Raw genomic sequence first — 21907 nt, 5'->3', positions numbered from 1 at the left:
TAATACTCTCTAGATTAGATCATGTTTCCTAAAATATAGTTACAATAGAATAAAAATTAGTGTTAATAGTTTATTCCTGAATCTCAAGCAATAAAGATTATTTATATCATTTCAAATAATGTGTATATATGTATACAGATGTATGTACGTGTATGTGTGTGTATGTATAGGTGCATGCATGCACGTGCACTATTTGCAAGTATGATTTTTTTCCTCTACAAATGTTTACAGGTCCTTTTAAGGATTATGTGCTGTAAGTACTTCATGTAGAGAATGTTAATGTGTGTGCTTTGTGCATAGCTTCCTGATGTATATATTTATTAGAAAAGTTCTGCTGATGATAATTACAGTGATGGTAGAAGACACCTTGTAGGTCCCCAATATTAAAGTCTATAAGAGGCATTGGTGCTCTCTTCCTTCCTGAGGAGAGCTGCCTCATGAGATGAGTATAAACTGTCTTTAGGAGACTATTATAAGAGGTAGTCTGTCCTACTCTTCACTCTACCCATTCAATATCCTGCAATACCGACCAGTCTTTTTATTTTATGAGTTGAAGTACTTGAATTCTTTTATAACTTCTGAGATGAGACACGACAAAAGGTTACAAATAGCTCAAGTTCACCTTTAACTACAAGAGAAGAAAGAGAAGCCTGAGAAGTTTGCTGAAGTAGCATGACCTGCCACATATTTGTGACATCACAGACCTTTTTGGAGCCTAAAAAAGGAATAGGGTAGGATACATTGTTTAAATATGAACCGGATGGGAGGTAGAGTATGTAGCAGAGTTCTCATAAAATGCTTTTGAAATATAGTGGTGTGAGAAACCAGACAAGGCATTTGATAGAAAAATCCTGTTTTTGCAGGCAGTTTGGCCCAGTAGGAATTGGGTGCAAATATATTAAGAGATGCTAATGATTTACAGCCTCCAGATGTAATTTCCCCTACTAGTCTTCATCATGTTGTATATTTATACCTCCCTCCCTCAGTGGATTGTTCAAGCTAAATTCAAATAAATTCAATGCTGTTTCCTTTGTATAGAAAAATTTTTGGTCACATTTGTTGACATTTTAGAAAGCAGCAATGAGGCTGATAAGTAAACATAATGCTAATGGTCCACTGTAGAGATTTTTGGTTGTACCTTTAGTGCACTAAGTCTTCTATAGATTGTGTTTTATAGCCATAAGAATCTCAAAGAATGCTATCCTGTTTTCTTTTCTTTGTTTCTAAATTTTGTGATGGGCTAGCATTACCTAGAAAGTGATTGTTTTATCTAAGTAGAATGCTGGCACCTAAAAACTAAAACATACAAAGCCTACACATGTATGTTTTTGTTCTTCAGCTATTTGAATTGTACAGGTTCTAGAACTTTAAAATAAACAGCTATTGATAGATAACGGTATAAAATTCCGAAGGTACTAAACCAATTTTATGCATTGTTAGAGAAATAGAAAACATAGAAAAATTAAAAATTCCATAAACTAGGAGGCATTTCTACATAATATTGTGATATAGAATAGTTATTGCTTTCATTTGTTCAACAGTTTTATGTTTCCTGTGATAACATTCAAATCAAACCCATATGACTAGTTCAGAAATGATAGTACGTGAAAAACTTCTTCTTATCAAGATTTTAATTTCTAAACTTAAGATGTTTAACAAATTGAGCAGAGAATTGATGATATATGCTAGTCCTTATTATCCTGTTTGGTAAATCAATTATTTTGACTATTTGAAGTTACTCAAGTTAGCTATGAAACTGAGATTTGCCGCCAGCAAGCACATTGTAAATAGAGCATAGGTATATTGTTTGCTTAGCTTTAGAAATATTTGTGCTTGTAGAATGAGAGACTTTTCATGCTTATGTAGGTATCTAATGACAACCACTAGTTTCTCCTCCTCCCTGTCCCATTTAAGTTTCTTTGAGACTTGAAAAATAAATAAGCCTGATGCCTTTTTCTGTATGCCCATTTAAATTATGGATGTTCTGAATTCATACTGTGAGTTGGAGGAAATGTTATAAGATTCCTTTTACAAAGTGTTTTAGTGATCTGTATAAGATTTGGGAAAATTGAAAATGCTGTTAAGGTAGCAGAGTACTTTGGAAAATAGGTATTATGTCCAGCAGTAAAGCACTGAGGTAGAAAAGGGCTAATAATGATATTAGCTAGTATTCATTTAGTGCATATTATGTACTAGAAACTGTTCTAAGTGTTTTATAGGTAAAGAAAAAACTCACAGAAATGCCCCTGCATTAATGCAAGGTAGGATACTTTACATTTGGCAGTTGGCCCCACTACTCTGCCTCACCTCCCAGCTAGCTTAAAAATTTACCCTTTTCAAGGTTGTAGTGGAGAGGAGAGAACAAGCTGGGCAGTAAATCATCAGTCAGCCTTATCTGAGGCAGCACTCTGGTCCTCAGAAGTGAGTCCCCATATACTATATTCTCTTAGCCCAGTCTCCTCTGATGGAGGCAATGGCCACTGACTAACTGGGAGATGCCTAGAAGAAATTCCTCTGTCTGAGACATTCCATCTAGTTAGGGGATCCTGAATCTTCCTCATTAGATGACATTGATTGCCTGGGCAGAGCAGATATACTCTGAGCCACTTTTCGACTCGACTACCATACCATGGATTCCAGGATTCCAGGTGTAAGTAGTTAACTAACCTTTCAAACTTGTATTTATTGTGCATTTTCTCTGTGACTTACTTTAGTAATGACCCTGTTTGTCTAACTGAGCTATTGTTAGATTCCTTTGCAGGCATTCATTCATTCACTTGTTCTGTAAATATTGATTGAATGCTCATTCTGCAGCAGGCTTTATGTTGGGGATAAAACAGTGAACAGGGCCTAGGACAATTTCCTTAACCTCTCTATGCCTTTGTTTCTTCATTTGTAAAATGGAGATGGTAGTAGTAACAAATTTTAGGTTGTTAGAATGAAATACACGTAAAGGGCTTGACATAGTGCGTAGCATTTTAGTAAGTGCTTAAAAAACTTTAGTGTTTCTTATAATTTCTTCATAGATATAATAATAATACCTATTATTATTATTTCCATATAGATAGAAATATAGTAATAGACATAGAAATGGATCCTGTCCCAACAGAAATTACATTCTAGTGGGTGACACTGAAACACTTGGGAAATTAGAAAATGTGTTCTGTGATTGGCAGACACTATGGCATTTTGTCAGTCTAAGACGCCTTCAGTTGTAAGACAAATCATTATCATAGGTACTCAAGGAAAATGTAGCTTTAAACTGTGTTATGGTGCTGAGAAGTCAACAACTCCAAGAGACATTCTGACCTCAGACATTTTAAATATGAAAAAAGTTTGTATCTTAGAGATAGAAAAAAGATAGTATTGTTATTTGGGAGAAAGATGATCTGTTCTGGTTTATAAAAGCGGTGCTGTTAAATAAAAAATGTTCTGGATATTGTTTTATGAATAGAATATAAAAAAGTTTGTTAAATACATAGAAAAATGAAAAAGATGAAGTGCAAGTTAAAAGCCGACTGATGGAATAATATCTTCTGTGAGGTATTGGAGAATCTGTGATATTAATAACTACTTTCTTGTATACCTGTTATTGCGATTAATAGTCCAGAATTGGTACTTGCAGTGGTTTGGGAAAAAAGTAAGAAGTTCTGAGCCAGCTTTCATTGAAAGTGAAGGTTCCAGGCTTAGCAGCATTCTAAATTTTAAAATAACGGTCAGAAAATTGAAGAGCCTCCTTTACAGCATATCCAGATTTCAGGTGAATTCAGTGAATACATGACACTAAGCACTGTAGAGGAAATTTTTGCGCACTTCATTTCTCTAAGTGACATTCTCAATGAGGGTTATGCATTTTTCTAATGTGATATTTATGGTAGTTTTAAAATTTTCATAAAATCATAAAATTTTGTAGCTGAAAAAGTTCTTAGAAGTCATCTAGTGCAACTTTTATTCTTCAGAAGAACAGAAGCCCTTAGATGTTAAGAGAAGAGGCACATAACTCCTTTGTGGTCTAAACAAGACTAGAACTCATGTCTTATGATTCAGTGGTCTTTGAACTATACTGCTGCTGCCTCTTATACTGTCAGGATTTGAGACAAAAAGTGTGCTTGTATCATATCATATACACATGAGAATAAAGATTCTCATGTATCTAAATGTTTAAAGAATATTTCTTTGTGTTTGAGAAACTAACAATAACTGCTTATTAGTTTATTTATTTTTTAATTTTATTGAAGATTTATTATGAATTATAAATTTAATTTTATTAACATTTATTCATTTTTGAGAGACAGAGCATGAGTGGGGAAGGGGCATAGAGAGAAAGGGAGACACAGGATCTGAAGCAGGCTCCATGCTCTGAGCTGTCAGCCCAGAGCCCGACGTGGGGCTCAACTCATAAACCACAAAATCATGACCTGAGCTGAAGTCGGACACCCAACCGACTAAGCCACCCAGGCGCCCCTAAATACTTTTAACCACTGTTTTGTAAATCTGTGTTTCAAGTTGCTAAATTAAGTGCCTATTTCCTGGTATGCAGATTTTCCTAATTTATACTTAATTGCCTCAGATATAACATAGTTTTGACATTTTTAAACTCTTAATATTAAACAGAAATGCTAGGGAAAAGAGCACAAAAGAAGAAATACAAAATGAAACACATGTATAGTTTTATAAATTACTTTTTGTTTTGTGTTTTGTCCATGCACTGTGGCTGAATACTATACCATAGATTAAAGGTATGACTCTACTTAAATGGTCTGTTGCAGCATTTTATTAGAAATTGGGTCTTATTTTTTGTTGTTGTAGGATACATAGGTCTCTTATTGTAGTTGTCTTTAAAGTGAAAGTTTGCTTGTGTTTTACAAGCACTATGAAAATTATCATAGGTAATGCTTGTGTTCAGAGTAGTATGTGTTTGACTAGTCTTCTTTAGACCTTTTTTTAAGTCTCTTCCAAGCATGAATACTGACTACGTGGGTGTGGGAGGTAGTTTTAAGAGACAAAGTCAGATGCCTACCATTTGGAACTACATGACATTTAAAAATGTACACTAGAAAAAATTTAGAAATGTAAATTAGAGGGGCACCTGGGTGGCATAGTCAGTTGAGCATCCAACTCTTGGTTTCGGCTCAGGTCATGATCTCATGGTTCATGGGATTGAGCCCATGTCGGACTCTGTGCTGACAGCACAGAGCCTGCTTGGGATTGTCTCTTTCACTCTCTCTCTGCCCTTCCCCTGCTCACATCCTCTCTCTCTCCCTCCCTCCCTCTCTCAAAATAAATAAATAAATAAGCTTAAAAAAATGTAAATTGGCTACACAAGAGGCTGGTCTATAGTTTAGAAATCATATGAAGGGACAAATGATGGGGCATTTTAATGATTTTATTGAAAGAGTTGAAAAGGAAATGTATGTATTATTTTTGTGACAATTTTAGTATTGAAAAACAAACTGTTTAGTCATTACCATCATGGTAGGAAGATTGCTTTAAGGTAGAGGTTGGCACACTTTTTCTGCACCAGCCTAGTTAGTAATTCTTTTCTTTTCTTTTTAGTCCCATAGTCTCTATCGCAACTATTCATCTCTGCTGCTGTTGTGCAAAAGCAGCCATAGAGAATATGTGATCAAATAAGAAAACAGTTGGCTGGGCAGATTTAGCCTATAGCTATAGTTTTTGACCCGTTTTAAGATACCATAAATGCCCCTTCAGTCCATGGCACTATATGACTTTTGAATAGAAATAATTTAGAAAAGGGGCTTGACTTCTGAAGGGAAAAGAGAATTAATGTTTTAGGAAAGCCTAGCTTCAATATTTTCTACAGCTGAACATCTTTTTTCCATTGTTGTTGCCTATCTCTAGCAGATAATAAAATTTTATAAAATCATTTCATTATGTTATTGATTACACATTTGTTTTTAAACTTTTCCTTGGAGTTGGTTTTGATTTCCTAGGATGTCAGTTTTATGGTTTTTGTTTCCTACTGCAGCTTTGAAAGTCAGCCAAGAATATTTCTCAGCCCATAAAACATTTTCACTATGCTATTCTGTAGCTAGCTCTCAATGATCTGTGGAAATAAAAGGCAAAGACAGCTTGGGTAATGGGAATCCAAAGAATTTCCTTCACCTAATCATCAACATTAAATATAGCCACCATTTCCTCCTATAACAAATAGCAAATTGGACAAGTAGGAGTTTAACTTCTTTCTGTTTAGAACTGCCAGTTGGAGGTGTCAGTAATGTTTCTGAATTTGATTATTTATTAAAAATATTGAAATAACTTTACCTGAGTGCTATACAATACCAACACAGGATATAGAATTTTAAAACTAGAAGGATCTACATATGTATTTCCTAATTCACTTCCCTCATTCATACATGCCAGTAATTATGAAATCTTCAAGGGAACAACAATGTCTTCATCCTCTTATCTTGGGTGTCTAGCACAATGCCTAGCAAAGAAGCACTAAGACGTTTATTTTTTGAATAAGGGAATGAAGACTTTGAGAAACTAGAGATTAGGTTCATTTAGCTTGTTGTTAGCGGAGTCTGACTTCACTATGTTTTAGCATTCTTTGTAAACCAATTTTCTTTTAAAATTAAACACTGAGACTGTCTTTTGGATATTTGTTACCTGCCTTATGTATATAGAAGCACCATCATCTTCATTATAAAGAACCATTTGTAAGCTTTGGAATACATTCAACTGTCAGCTCTAAAAAATTAACTGACATGCTAAATGATACTTTTTTCAAAATATTTCTATAGTTTTTATACACACTAACTCTGAAAGTGGGTCTGGACTCACAAAATTTGTCAGTTGTGCTAAGGATACACAAAGATATTCTTTATAATGTACCTGATAGCAGCATAATCAGATGGTAACAAAGGATAGCAACAATAATGAAGATCATACTTTTTAGGTCACTGAGAAGACATTTAAAAAAGATCCTTGACATCCTTGGTTTACTAATTCATTTTGTAGAAAGGTTACCCTCTGCCCAGAAGGCCATTCAGTCAGACTTATTTTATTGTAATCACACTTATTTTATTGTAATCCAACTTATTTTAATCAAGTCTTTTCTCAAGTAAGCAAGCACTCAAATCACTGGGTCCCAAAATCCTGGATATCTGTAGCTATATTTAGAGCATATAAAGGAAGATCCTGAATCAGTATCCACCCCTCCCCCCCTCCAAAAAAAGCAAAATTCATTTAGAAGACAAACAAAAGAGAGTAGGAAAAAAGATGAAGAAAACTTCTTTTGGTATAGATCCAAGAAATCAAACAAGTAGAGATTTTCTTGTCATTAGTCTGTTTCTTGATCCAAGCATTTCTGCATTTGAGAAAACAATCTTATGAGTATATTATATTTGTTTTAGAAGGTTTTTTATTCTTTTAAAATTATTTTTAAAATTAAAAAATATATCTGAAAAGTATAAAAATATTATCTGGAAATTTTAGCTATTCAAAATAAATCATTCCTTGAGGATTCTGAGGAGCCAAGCTATTATCACATTTGCTATTATCACAGCTAGTACACAATTAACATTAAAATGTAAAGAACTTTACCAATACACAGCAATTTCCTACTACTACATCTTACAGAAACAAAGTATTGTTCAGTAGTTTATTAGGCTTACTGGTTTGGGCATGCCTAGCCGTTAGGAAAGGCTTCGGAGGAATTGTTCTTGTTTTAGTATTATGTCAGTGGTTTTCATGGCAAAATTTAAGGAATTTTGATACCTTTCTACTGTGTTGTAAGTCAGGTGAGCTGGCAATATGAATCTGGATGTGTGTACTGATCTGAAAATCTATCATACATCAAGTTCATGCTTTGTGTCAGCAAACATTTATATGCCAGACCCCCCCTTGTTAGCTTATATGTTAAGATAACTTATATGTTAAGATAACTTTGTTAAGCCACCTATAACAGTGATAATTCTAATAATGATAATGCTTAGAACTACTACCTATTAATATTTTCATTGTGCTGAGCATTGTGCTAGATCTTTTATCTATCTTGTCTAATTTTGAGGAAGGTATGAGCCCACCATGTATTAATTGAGAAAATTGAAGTTCAGAGAGGCTAAGTACTTTTTCCACAAGATTACACAAAAAAGTATATGGTAAAGTTGGCATTTGAACCCATGCTTATCCCAAATTCAAGCTCATTCCCAAATTCAAAGCAACCTTCCCAATGAGTACTAACCAGTGAAGGTTTTACTGGAATGGTTTTTAAAACTTCACATTGTATAATAATTCATTATAGCCTACAACTTTAACTGAATTCTTTTATCAGTTCTAGCAAATTTTTAGTGGAATCTTTCAGGTTTTCTATATATAGTACTATGTCATCGCAAATAGTCAAAGTTTGACTTCTTCCTTGCCCATTTAGATGCCTTTCTTTCTTTTTGTTGTCTGATTGCTGTGGCTAGAACATCCAGTACTATGTTAAACAACAGTGGTGAAAGTGAACATTTTTATTACATTGCAGCATGTTCCCTCTAAACCTACTTTGTTGAGGGTTTTCATCATGAATGGTTGTTATACTTTGTCACATGCTTTTTATGCATCTATTTAATGATCATATGGTTCTTATTTCTTGTATTAATTTGGTGTGTCATGATTGATTAGCAATTATTGGACCACGCTTGCAACCCAGGAATTAATTGCACTCGATTGTAATGAATGATTTTTTAATGTATTGTTGGATTTGATTTGCTAGCATTTTATTGAGAACATTTGCATCTATGTTCATAAGGAATACTGGCCTGTAGTTCTCTTTTTTTAGTGGTGGCTTTATCTGATTTTGATATCAGGGTAATGCTTTACACCAACAATGAGGCAGCAGAGAGAGAGAAATTAAGGAATCAATCCCATTTACAATTGCACCCAAAACAATAAGATACCTAGGAATAAGCCTAGCCAAAGAGGTAAAAGATTTATACTCTGAAAACTATAAAACATTGTTGAAAGAAATTAAAGGTGTCACAAAGAAATGGAAAGACATTTCATGCTCATGGATTGGAAGAACAAATAATGTGAAAATGTCTATACTACTCAAAGCAACCTGCACATTTAATGCAATACCTATCAAGATACCAATAGCATTTTTCACAGAACTAGATAGAACAAACAATATTAAAATTTGTATGGAACAACAGAACACTCTGACTAGCCAAAACAACCTTGAAAAAGCCAAGCAAAGCTGGAGGCATCACAATTCTGGACTTTAAGTTATATTACAAAGCTTAGTAATCAAAACAGGATGGTACTGGCACAAAATAGACACCATAGATCAATAGAACAGAATAGAGAACCCAGAAATGAACCCACAACTATATGGTCAATTAATCTTCAACAAAGCAGGAAAGAGTACCCAGTGGGAAAAAGTCTCTTCAACAAATGGTGTTGAGAAAACAGGACAGCGATATGCAGAAGAATGAAATTGGACCACTTTCTTACACCATACACAATAGTAAATTCCAAATGGATTAAAGATCTAAATGTGAGACAGGAAACCATTAAAATGCTAGAGAATAACAGGCAGTAATTTCTTTGACACCAGGCATAGCAACTTCTTTCTAGATAAGTCTCCTAAAGCAAGGGAAACCAAAGCAAAAATAAACTATTGGAACTTCATCAAACTAAAAAGCTTCTGCACAACAAAGGAAACAGTCAACAAAACTAAAAGGCAGCCTGTGGAATAAAAGAAGATATTTGCAAATGACATATCTGATAAAGGGTTAGTATCCAAAATATATAAAGAACTTATAAAAGGGTCAGAAGACATACAGATGGCCAGCAGACACATGAAAATTCGTCAACCTCACTCATTATCAGGGAAATCCAGATCAAAACTATAATGAGATATCACCTCACGTCTGTCAGAATGGCTAAAATCAACGACACAAGAAACAACAGGTTTTGGTGAGAATGTGAAAAAAGGGGAACCCTCTTATGCTGTTGGTGGAAGTGCAAACTGGTGCAACCACTGTGGAAAACAGTATGGAGGTTCCTCAGAAAGTTAAAAATAGAATTACCTTATGATCCAGCACTTGCTCTACTGTTTACCCAAAGGATACAAAAATACTAATTCCAAGGAATACATGCACTCTTATGTTCATAGCAGTATTATTTACAATAGCCAAATTATGGAAGTATCCATTGACTGAGGTGGTATATATGGTTTGTGAGTTCGAGCCCCACATTGGGCCCTGTGCTGACAGCTTGGAGCCTGGAGCCTGCTTTAGATCCTGTGTCTCCTTCTCTCTCTGCCCCTCCCCTGCTTGCGCTGTCTCTCTCTCTCTCTCTCAAAAATAAATAAACATTAAAAGAAATTAAGAGGTGGTATATATACACGATGGAATATTACTCAGCCATAAAAAAGAATGAAATCTTGTCATTTGCAAGGACATGGATGGAGTTAAAGAGTATTATAACTAAGCAAAGTTAATCAGGGAAATACAAATATTATGATTTTACTCACATGTGTTCTTTAAGAAGCAGAACAAACAAGCAAAGGGAAATAGAGAGAGAGGCAAACCAAGAAATGTACTCTTGACTATAGAGAACAAACTGACGGTTTCCAGAAGTGAGTTGGGTGGGGGATGAGTTTAAGTGCATGATGGGGATTAAGGAGTGTGCTTGTTTTGATGAGCACCTGGTTTTGTGTAGAAGTGTTGAATTACTGTGTTGTACACCTGAAATGAATATTATGCTATATGTTAACTAACTTGAAGTTAAATAAAAACCTTATTTTTTTAATAAAAACTTTTACAAATAATAATTCATTATAATAACTAGAGATTTTTAATCTTCTCTGTTACTGTTTCTGAATCTATGGCATTGGGAAATGATGCATGTTTATAAGCATTTTCTCTGCTTTAATTTTGAGACTGCTTTTTTCAGAAAATGAATTTGAACTGATATGTTTCTTATTATTTATTTTGTTGGATTATGTTCATGACAATAGTGTGGGGATGTCCAGGACTGTGAAAAAATTCTCTTCCAAAAACTGCTTTTGGCAAAGCGTATATTGAACTGTGAGTTTAAAGATCACTTGTTTCTCTAATACTGTGTTTGAGTCAAAACTATACAGATGTAATGAGTATTGACTATGTTAGCTTGGAATTTTTACTGGGAAATTATGGCAGAATGGAAAAATACATACTTCTGTGTCATTCTCTATGCTAACAGTTTATACAAAACTACAGTTGTGTAGAGTACATGCAGCTTACAGAGCTCTAGGACAGCTGGAGAATATAACTCACTATGTATTCCTCTACTTTGTAGGATATCCTGTTAATCTCAAATAGTTTATTTACTGTTAGGTTCATGGAAATATTGATCCTAATCTGACAGCATAGTTTTAAGCTAGAAAATTCAAGGCATTGTTGATTCTTGACATTCATTATATAGTATTTGCTCTTGGTTTTTGAATTTTGATGCTTATTTCTCCTTAATTAGCATCTATTTTTTCAATACCATTAAGCATTTTCATTCAACTATAATAAAATTAGTCTTTCCCACCTCCCTCACTGTGTGCTGGTTTAAAAGATGGCCCTTATAGATATTGCAGCTTTACTTTGGCTCGATGGTGTATTTGGCTTACAAAACTTTCAAGTTATTTATGCTTTATAGTATTATGGAAAGAGTGTAGACTCTGGAGTCAAATAGATATGTATTCATATCCTGCCTCTGCCACTTGCTAGCTGTGGAATCTTGGACAAATTACTCAACCTTTCTGTGCCTTGGTTTTCTGTGCTGTTATTGGGATGAATAGTACATGGGATGCATGGCAAGTTAACAGAGCAAGTTAAATATGTGTCAGTTTAAATATAATTTATTGTCAAGTTAGCTGACATACAGTGAATACAGTGTGCTCTTGGTTTTGGTAGTAGATTCCCATGATTCATCACTTACATACAACACCCAGTGCTTCTCCCAACAAGTACCCTCCTCAATGCCCATTACCCATTGTCCCCCCCCCCCCCCCGCCCCTGGCCCGGCCCCTGCCATCAACCCTCAGTTTGTTCTCTGTATTTAAGAGTCTCTCATGGTTTGCCTCCCTCTCTGTTAGAAACTCTTTTTTCCCCTTCCTTCCCCATGGTCTTCTGTTAAGTTTCTCAAATTCCACATATGATTGAAAACATGATCTTTCTCTGACTGACTAATTTCACTTAGCATAATACCTTCCAGTTCCATCTACATTGTTGCAAATGGCAAGATTTCATTCTTTCTCATTGCCAAATAGTATTCCATTGTATATATAAACCACATCTTCTTTATACATTCATCAGTTGATGGACGTTTGGGCTCTTTCCATAATTTTGCTATTGTTGATAGCACTGCTATAAACGTTGGGGTACATGTGCCTGTTTGAATCAGCACTTTTGTATCCTTTGATTAAATTCCTAGTAGTGCAGTTGCTGGCTCATAGGGTAATTCTATTTTTAATTTTTTGAGGATCCTCCACACTGTTTTCCAGAGCAGCTGTACCAGTTTGCATTACCACCAACAGTGCAAGAGGGTTCCCCTATCTCCACATCCTTGCCAACATCTGTTGTTTCCTGAGTTATTAATTTTAGCCACTCGGACCAGTATGAGGTGGTATCTCAATGTGGTTTTGATTTGTGTTTCCCTGATGATGAGCAATGTTGAGCATCTTTTCCTGTGTCTGTCTGCCATCTGGATGTCTTTTTTGGAAAAGTGTCTATTCATGTCTTCTGCCCATTTCTTCACTGGATTATTTGTTTTTTGGGTGTTGAGTTTGGTAAATTTGGTAAGTAAGGATTTTGGATACTAACCCTTTATCAGATGTCATTTGCAAATATCTTCTCCCATTCCTTAGGTTGCCTTTTAGTTTTGTTGATTGTTTTCTTTGCTATGCAGAAGCTTTTTATTTTGATGAGGGCCCAGTAGTTCATTTTTGCTTTTATTTCTCTTCTCTTTGGTGACGTGTTGATTAAGAAGTTGCTGCAGCTGAGATCAAAGAGGTTGTTGCCTGTTTTCTACTTTAGGGTTTGATGGTGTCCTATCTCACGTTTAGGTCTTTGATCCATTTTGAATTTATTTTTGTGTATGGTGTAAGAGAGTACAGTTTCATTCTTCTGCATGTTGCCGTCCAGTTCTCTCAGCACTGTTTACTAGAAAGAATGTCTTTTTTCCATTGGATATTCTTTCCTGCTTTGTCAAAGATTAGTTGGCCATATATTTGTGGGCCCAGTTCTGGGTTTCTATTCTATTCCATTGATCTATGTGTCTGTTTTTGTGTCAGTACCATACTGTCTTGATGATTACAGGTTTGTAATACAGGCTAATGTTGGGGGTTGTGGTGCCTCCAGCTTGGTGTTCTTTTTCAACATTACCTTGGCTATTTGGGGTCTTTTATGGTTCCATATACATTTTAGGATTGTTTGTTCTAGTTCTGTGAAGAATGCTGATGCTATTTTGATTGGGATTGTATTGAATGAATAGATTGCTTTGGGTCATATTGACATTTGTTCTTCCAATCCATGAGCACGGAATGTTTTTCAATTTCATTGTGTCTTCTTCAGTTTCTTTTATAAGTTTTCTTTGGTTTTCAGCATACAGATCTTTTACATCATTGGTTAGGTTTATTCCTAGGTATTTTATGTTTCTTGGTGCAATTGTAAATGGGCTTGATTTCTCGATTTCTCTTTCTGTTGCTTCATCATTGGTAATAGAAATGCAGCTAACTTCTGTACGTTGATTTTATATCCTGCGACTTGGCTGAATTCCTGTATCAGTTCTAGCAGCTTTTTGGTGGAGTCTTACGGGTTTCCCATGTCTAGTATCATGTCATTGGCAAAAAGTTAAAGTTTGATTACTATTTTGCCAGTTAGGGTGCCTTTTATTTCATTTTGTTGTCTGATTGCTGAGGCTAGGACTTCCAATACTATGTTAAACAACAGTGGTTAGAGTGGACCTCCCTGTTATGTTCCTGATCTCAGGGGAAAGCTCTCAGTTTTTCCTCACTGAGGATGATATTAGCTGGGGCCTTTCATATATGGCTTTTATGATGTTAAGGTATGTTCCTTATATCCTGACTTGCGCGTTTTTATTAAGAACGGATGCTGTATTTTGTCAAATGAGTTTTCGTCTTTTTCTTTTTAATATTTATTTATTTTGGGGAGAGCGCAAGCGGGGGAGGGGTAGAGAGAGGGTGACAGAGGATCTGAAGTGGGCTCTGCAATGACAAACTGACAACAGTAAGCCCAATGTGGGGCTCAAACTCAGAAACCGTTGAGATCATGACCTGAACTGAAATTGTACGTTCAACTGACTGAACTACCCATGTGCCCCTTTGTCAAATGCTTTTTCTGCATCCATTGACAGGATGATATGGTCCTTATCATGTTGATTGATTTGCAAATATTGAGCCAGCCCTGCAGCCCAGGAATGAATCCCACTTGATCATGGTGAATAATTCTTTTAATACACTGTTGAATTTGATTTACTTGTATCTCCTTGAGAATTTTCACATTGATGTTCATCAGGGATATTGGCCTGTAATTCTCCTTTATAGAAGGGTGTGTCTGGTATGGGAATCAAGGTAATGCTGGCTTCATAGAATGAGTCCAGAAGCTTTCCTTCTGTTTCTGTTTTTTCGAACATTGCTTTAAATGTCTGGTAGAATTCCCCTGGGAAGCCATCTGGCCCAGGACTCTTATTTGTTGGGAGATTTTTGATAACCAGTTCAATTTCTTGCTGGTTATGGGTCTGTTCAATTTTCTGTTTCTTCCCATTTGAGTTTTGGTAGTTGTGGGTGTCTAAGAATTTGTCCATTTCTTCAAGGTTGTCCAGTTTGTTGACATACAATTTTTCATAGTATTCTCTAATAATTGTTTGTATCTCTAGGGAGGGTATTGGTTGTGATCTGTCCTCTTTCATTCATGATTTTATCTATTTGGGTCCTCTCTTCTTTTTGAGCCATCTGGCTGGGGGGTTATTAATTTTGTTTATTTCAAAAAAATCAATTCATAGATTCATTGATCTGTTCTACTGTTTTTTGTTTTTTGGTTTTTTTTTTGGATTCTATATTGTTTATTTCTGCTCTAATCTTTATTATTTCTCTTCTGCTGCTTTGGGGTTTCTTTGCTGCCCTGCTTCTAGCTCCTTTAGGTGTGAGGTTAGGTTGCGTATTTGGGATTTTTCTTGTTTCTTGAGATAGGCCTGGATTGCAATGTATTTTCCTCTTAGGACTGCCTTTGCTGCATCCTAAAGGGTTTGAACTGTTGCATTTTCTTTTTTTTTTTTTTTAATTTTTTTTTTAACTTTTATTTATTTTTGAGACAGAGAGAGTCAGAGCGTGAACAGGGGAGAGGCAGAGAGAGAGGGAGACACAGAATCTGAAACAGGCTCCAGGCTCTGAGCTGTCAGCACAGAGCCCGATGCGGGGCTCAAACTCACGGACCGTGAGATCATGACCTGAGCCGAAGTCGGACGCTTAACTGACCAAGCCACCCAGGCACCCCTGAACTGTCGCATTTTCATTTTCATTTGCTTCCATATATTTTTTAATTTCCTCTTTAATTTCCTAGTTGACCCATTTATTCTTTAGTAGGATGTTCTTTAACCTCCATGCATTTGGAGGCTTTCCAAATTTTTTCTTGTGGTTGATTTCAAGTTTCGTAGCATTGTGATCTGAAAATATGCATGGTATAGATTCTTTTATATTTATTGAGGGCTGTTTTGTGACCCAGTATGTGGTCCATCTTGGAAAATGTTCCATGTGTACTCGAGAAGAATGTGTATTCTGCTGCTTTTGGATGAAAAGTTCTGAATATATCTGTCAAGTTCATCTGGTCCAGTGTATCATTCAAGACCATTGTTTGTTTATTGATTTTCTGCCTAGATGATCTGTCCATTGTTGTAAGTGGAGTATTAAAGTAGCCTGCAATTACCATGTTATTAGTAAGATTGCTTGTGTTTGTGATTAATTGATTTATGTATTTGGGTGTTCCAAGTTTAGGGCATAAAAATTTACAATTGTTAGCTCTTCTTGATGGATAGACCCCTTAGGTGTGATATAATGCCCTTTTCATCTCTTGTTACAGTCTTTAGTTTAAAATCTAGTTTGTCTGATATAAGAATGGCTACTCCAGCTTTCTTCTGACTTCCAGTAGCATTATAGATGGAAAAACCATCCCCTTACTTTCAATCTGAAGGTGTCCTCAGGTCTAAAATGAGTCTCTTATAGGCCGTATATCGATTGATCTTGGTTTTTTATCCATTCGGATACCCTGTGTGTTTTGGTTGGGGCATTTAGTCCATGTACATTCAGAGTAATGTAAATACAGGTATAGCTACAGATTTACTGTCATGATGTTACCTGTAGGTTTTATGCTTGTGATGATGTCTCAGGTCCTTTGTGTTCTTTGCAGCATTTCACTCACAGCATCCCCCTTAGGATCTCTTGCAGGGATGGTATAGTGGTCATGAACTCCTTCAGCTTTTGTTTGTCTGGGAAAGCCTTTATCTCTCCTTCTATTCTGAATGACAGCCTTGCTGGATATTTGGCTGCATTTTTTTCCTATACAGCCCATTGAATATTTCCTGCCATTCCCTTCTGGCCTGACAAGTTTCAGTGGATAGGTCTGCTACTACCCTTATGTGTCTACCGTTGTAGGTTAAGGCCCATTTGTCCCTGGCTGCTTTCAGAATTCTCTCTTCATCTTTGTACTTTGCTAGTTTTGCTATGATATGATGTGGTGAAGACTTATTCTTGTTGATTCTAAAGGGAGTTTTCTGTGCCTCCTGGATTTTGATGTCTGCCTCCTTTCCCAGATTAGGGAAGTTCTCAACTATAATTTGTTCAAATAAACCTTCTGGCCCTTTCTCTCTCTCTGCTTCTTCTGGAACTCCTATGATACAGATATTATTACATTTCATTGAATCACTTTGTTGTCTAATTCTACCCTCATGGTCTAGTATTTTCTTATCTCTCTTTTTCTCAGTTTCACATTTTCTATAATTTTATCTTTTATTTCACTTATTCTCCCCTCTGCTTCCTCATCCTTGCTGTTAGTGCATTTAGTTTATTTTGCCTCTCATTTACAGCATTCCTTAATTCTTTGACTATTTCTTAGTTCCTTGATCTCTGTAGTAATAGATTCTCTGTTGTCTTCCATGCTTTTTTCAAACCCTGCTATTAATCTTACAACTATTCTAAATTCTTGCTCAAATATATTGTTTATATCTGTTTTAAGCAATTCTCTACCTATCATTTCTTCCTGGAATTTCTTTTGAGGAGAATTCTTCCATTTTGTCATTTTGGCTAGTTTTCTGTCCTTTACATGTTTTAATGGGTTGTTATGTGTTTTGCACCTGCGAACACTACTATATTAAGAAAGGGTCATATACTGTCTAGGGCCTAGCCTTTCAGGATGTGTTTTTGGAGTGTATTGGGTACTGTCTGTTGTTATGACTCTGGTTGCTTTATCTCCCTACTCGCAGTTGTGGTTTGGACCTTCCACCAGGTGTGCTTTGACTTGTTCATTGAAGTAAGCATGGAAAAAATTTAAAAGGAGGGTGGTGGTGGAAGAAGCCTTATCCCATATGAAGAGAGAAATGACAGGGGTGGGGAAGAAGAAAAGAAAAGTAAAAATTGACCAGCTAGAGAATCAGAGAAACTATACATATGGTTTAATCCAGAGAAAGGGAAGATAATAAAGAAGGAGATACAGAAGAAGCGTAAAAAGAATAGATTAAAAAATATATATCTGCTTAACCAAACCAACAACCAGAATAGAGAAGGGAAGAAATAAGGGGAAGAAAACAAAAAAAGAAAGAAAAAAAATATATATGTAAAATAAGAATTAACCAAGAATCAAATCAGAAAATGCAAAACTGCTGGACCAATATCTGATGGTGCCTCGGAATGGGTGGTTGTGCTGGTGTGGAGGAGGGGCCCTCTGTTTGGTCAGTGTCAGTCTAGCTCTGGTAGGTAACACAGTTACCAGGCATGGAGGGGCAGGGTTTGGTATAAGTGAGTCTGCCTCCAGTGGGTACCCACTGTCCTGTTCCCTGGAGCCCTACTGTGTTGGTGATGGAGAGAAAAATGGCCACACCCCAGTCTCTCCTCCCTGGACTGGATGACCTAAATCACACTGTTCAGGCTGTCCTCACAGCACTGTGAGGCTGTAATCTGGCTGGTTTGTCCAGCTCCACAGTCTCCTGGCTGTCCAGGAGCTTTGCTGAGATTCAAACCCCATTGTCTTAAAGGATCCTGCTCTGCACACCCTGGTTATGGAATAGTGCCACTCCATCTAGCTGACAAAGGGCTCTGGCTGGCAGGAGCCTGCATGGTCTTTTGTCCTTGAAGTAGCTATATAGCGTCTTTTCACAGCACTCAAGGGAGGGAACTGCTCTCTCCCACTGTATCTCTGAGCTCACTACTGAGCTTGGGGCTGCCCTTCCTCCTCCCCAGGCATGTGCATAGGACAGCAGACCTCGGTCTGGAGGAAGTCCCACAACCCTGGATCGTTACTCCTAAGACTGTTTGCAAGTTAGAAATTGGCTCCTTCTCCATTTCTTTTTTTTTTTTTTTTTTTTTTTTTTGTTCCCTGGTCTGTGGTCTGGAGAGATTTTTGTCCTGGCCAAATACAATCTTACACTTCCACAGCCTCTCTTTATCTTCCTTTTGTCTCTCCACAGAAGGGTATCCCTCACCTCCATGCCTACGCCGCCCATTTTGTCTCTCCCAATTCACAGTCATGGACCTATGGCCTGCCAATCTGTCCCTCTGGGCCCCTGGAGATGTTTGTCACTCTGTAGTGTGGATTCCTGGAATTCCAAGTCTTCTGGCCTCAATACTGCTGTGCTTGAGGGACAAGGGATCTTCGGGCCCCCCTACTTCTCCACCATGTTGATGCCTCTTTGTGTCATTTGTTATTAACACAGTATCTGGGAGGTAGATACTCAATGAACAGTGGGTATTTTTTATCATTATTTATGAAGGTTTTCCCCTCACATCTTGTCTGAGAAATCAGAGCTCTCCATTTTCCTGAGGCTATTAGGTCAGGCACAGATAAACTGCCTTGTGCAAATGGAATATAAACTGAGTTTTCATAATTCTGCCAGCAAATGGTTTTATCAAATCAGGGAGCTTAATATTTATTTATGGGAATCAGAGATTTTGTTGTGATTATTTTTGAGGCAGCCCAACAAGGTAAGCAAGAAATCTAAGAAATCTCTGATTTTTATAGACCCTTCAAATGTTTAATTACCAAGTGTTATGGTCAGCTGGACAACGTAGCTAAAATTTTAAACATGCAGAATATTGTTTGCAGGAAAATGGAATATGTACAATATGATATAATTTTGAGAGAGAATCCCAAGCCCACTCTGCTCTGTCCACACAGAGCCTGATGTGGGGCTCGAAACCACGGACCATGAGATGATGACCTGAGCTGAAGTCGGATGCTTAACCAACTGAGCCACCCCACGCCCCTATTTTTGAGTTTTAAGGGTTCTTTTTATATTTTGGATATCATTCCTTTATGAGACATGTCTTCTGCAAATATTTTCTCTCAGCTTGTGGCTTGTTTCCTCATTCTTTTGTTGGTGTCTTTTGAAGAGCAGGTGTTTTTAATTTTAGTGAAGTCCAGCTATTATTTCTGTCATGGATCATTCCTTTAGTATTGTATCTAAAAAGTCATCAACATAGCCAAGATCATTTGGATTTTCTTCTCTGTTACTATCTAGGAGTTTATAGTTTTGCATTTTGTGTTTAGATCTGTGATCCAGTTTGAGTTAATTTTTCTGAGTGGTGTAAGGTTTCTGTTTAGATCCTTTTATTTTTTTTGCACGTGGATGTCCAGTTCTAGCAGTATTTGTTGAGAAAATTTTTCTTGTTGATGCTTTATTCACCTGCAAGAAAACACAGTTTTATTTATTCCTTCCCAATCTGTATACCATTTCTTACCTTTTCTTGTCCTGTTGGACTAGCTGGGACTTCTAGTACACTGTTGAAAAAGACTGGTGAGAGGGGACATCTTTGCCTTGTTCCTGATATTAGTCGAAAAGTTTCTTGTTTTTCACCATTATGTATGATGTTATAGGTTTTTTGTAGATATTGTTTTTATCATGTTGAGGAAGTTCTCTTTATTATTAATTAGCTGTGTTTGTATCATGACTGGGTGTTGGATATTTTCATATATATCTTTATTAAAGTAAACTTGCCATAGAGTGTCAAATTAGTTTCAGGTGTACACTATAATGATTTGACAAGTTTTGTATGTTATGCCACTCACCACAAGTGTAGCTACCATCTGTCATTATACAATGCTATTATAAAATCATAGATTGTATTCCCTATGCTGTGCCTTTTATTTCCATTACTTATTCATTCCGTAACTAGAAGCCCACTCTCTTTTACCCACTCTCCTTCACCTATTTTGCCTGACCACCACCCCCCCCCCCCCAGCCCCCGCCTCCTCTCTGGCAACCACCAGTTGATTCTGTGTATTTTGGGTCTGTTTATGCTTTTTATTTGTTTATTCATTTTTTTGTTATTGTTTTTGTTTTGTTTTTTTGTTTTTTAGGTTCCACATATAAGTAAAATCACATCGTATTTGTCTTTCTTTAAAAAAAATTTTTTTTTAGCATTTATTCATTTTTGAGAGAGAACATGAGGGGGGCCATCAGAGAGAGAGAGAGGAAGACACAGAATCAAAAGCAGGCTCCAGACTCTGAGCTGTCAACACAGAGCCCAACGTGGGGCTCAAACCCAAAAACTGTCAGATCATGACCTGAGCTGAAGTCAGATGCTTAACTGACTGAGCCACCCAGGTGCCGCAGTATTTGTCTTTCTATGACTTATTTCATACGCTACCCTCTGGGTCCATCCATATTGTCACACATAGCAAGATATCACCTTTTTCATGGCTGCATAACATTCATGTGTGTGAGTGTGCATGTGTATACATATTTATACCACATCTTTATCCATTTATCTGTTGTTGGACACTCATGTTGCTTCCATATCTTGGTTGTTGTAAATAATGCTACAATAAACATAGAGGTGCATACATATTTTCAAATTAGTGTTTTCATTTCCTTCGGATAAATGCCCAGTAGTGGAATTACTGGAGCATATGATATTTCTATTTTTTTAATTTTTTGAGGAGCTTTATACTGTTTTCCACAGTGGCTATACCAATTTATACTCTCATCCACAGTGTGTGCAAGCGTTCCGTTTTATTGACATTGTTGCCAATACTTTTTCTTTCTTTTTTTGATTTAGCCATTCTCACAGGTGGAAGGTGATATCTCATTGTGGTTTTGATATGGACTTCCCTGATGATTAGGGATGTTGGGCATCTTTTCATACATCTGCTGGCCATCTGTATGTCTTTGGAAAAATGTCCATTTTAACTAGATTAGTTTGGGGTTTTGGTTTTGAGTTTTATGAGTTCTTTATATATTTTGGATATTAACACTTATCAGAAATATTATCATTTACAAATATCATTACTTATCATTTACAAATATCTTCTCTCATTCAGTATCATTTGCAAATATCAACTCCCATTCAATTGCCATTTGGTTTGTTGTTAGTTTCCTTCACTGTGCAAAATCTTTTTATTTTGATGTAGTGCCAGTAGTTTATTTTTGCTTTTATTTCACTTGCCTTTGGAGACATATCTAGAAAAATGTTGCTATGGCCAATATCAAAGAAATTACTGTCTTGGGGTGCCTGGGTGGCTTGTCAGTTAAACGTCCAACTTTGGCTCAGATCATGATCTCATGGTACGTGAGTTTGAGCCACACATTGGGCTCTCTGCTGTCAGTAGAGAGCCTACTTCAGATCCTCTGTCTCCCTCTCTCTCTGCCCATCCTCCACTCATGCTTTCTCTCTCTCTCAAAAATAAACATTAAA

The 21907-nt window shown here is 36.4% G+C and overlaps 1 protein-coding gene across 4 annotated transcripts in view; it reads left to right on the top strand.

The window, feature by feature from the left end:
• AFG2A (AAA ATPase AFG2A) overlaps positions 1–21907 on the top strand; it is a 362532-nt gene that overhangs the window by 98676 nt on the left and 241949 nt on the right. The window lies entirely within an intron of this gene.

Source organism: Herpailurus yagouaroundi, unplaced genomic scaffold (genome assembly GCF_014898765.1).
Source record: "Herpailurus yagouaroundi ecotype Mexico unplaced genomic scaffold, PumYag 28, whole genome shotgun sequence".
Taxonomy (NCBI): Eukaryota; Metazoa; Chordata; class Mammalia; order Carnivora; family Felidae; genus Herpailurus; species Herpailurus yagouaroundi.
The sequence above is the reverse complement of the archived record's forward strand: the minus strand, read 5'-3'. Positions and strand labels throughout refer to the sequence as shown.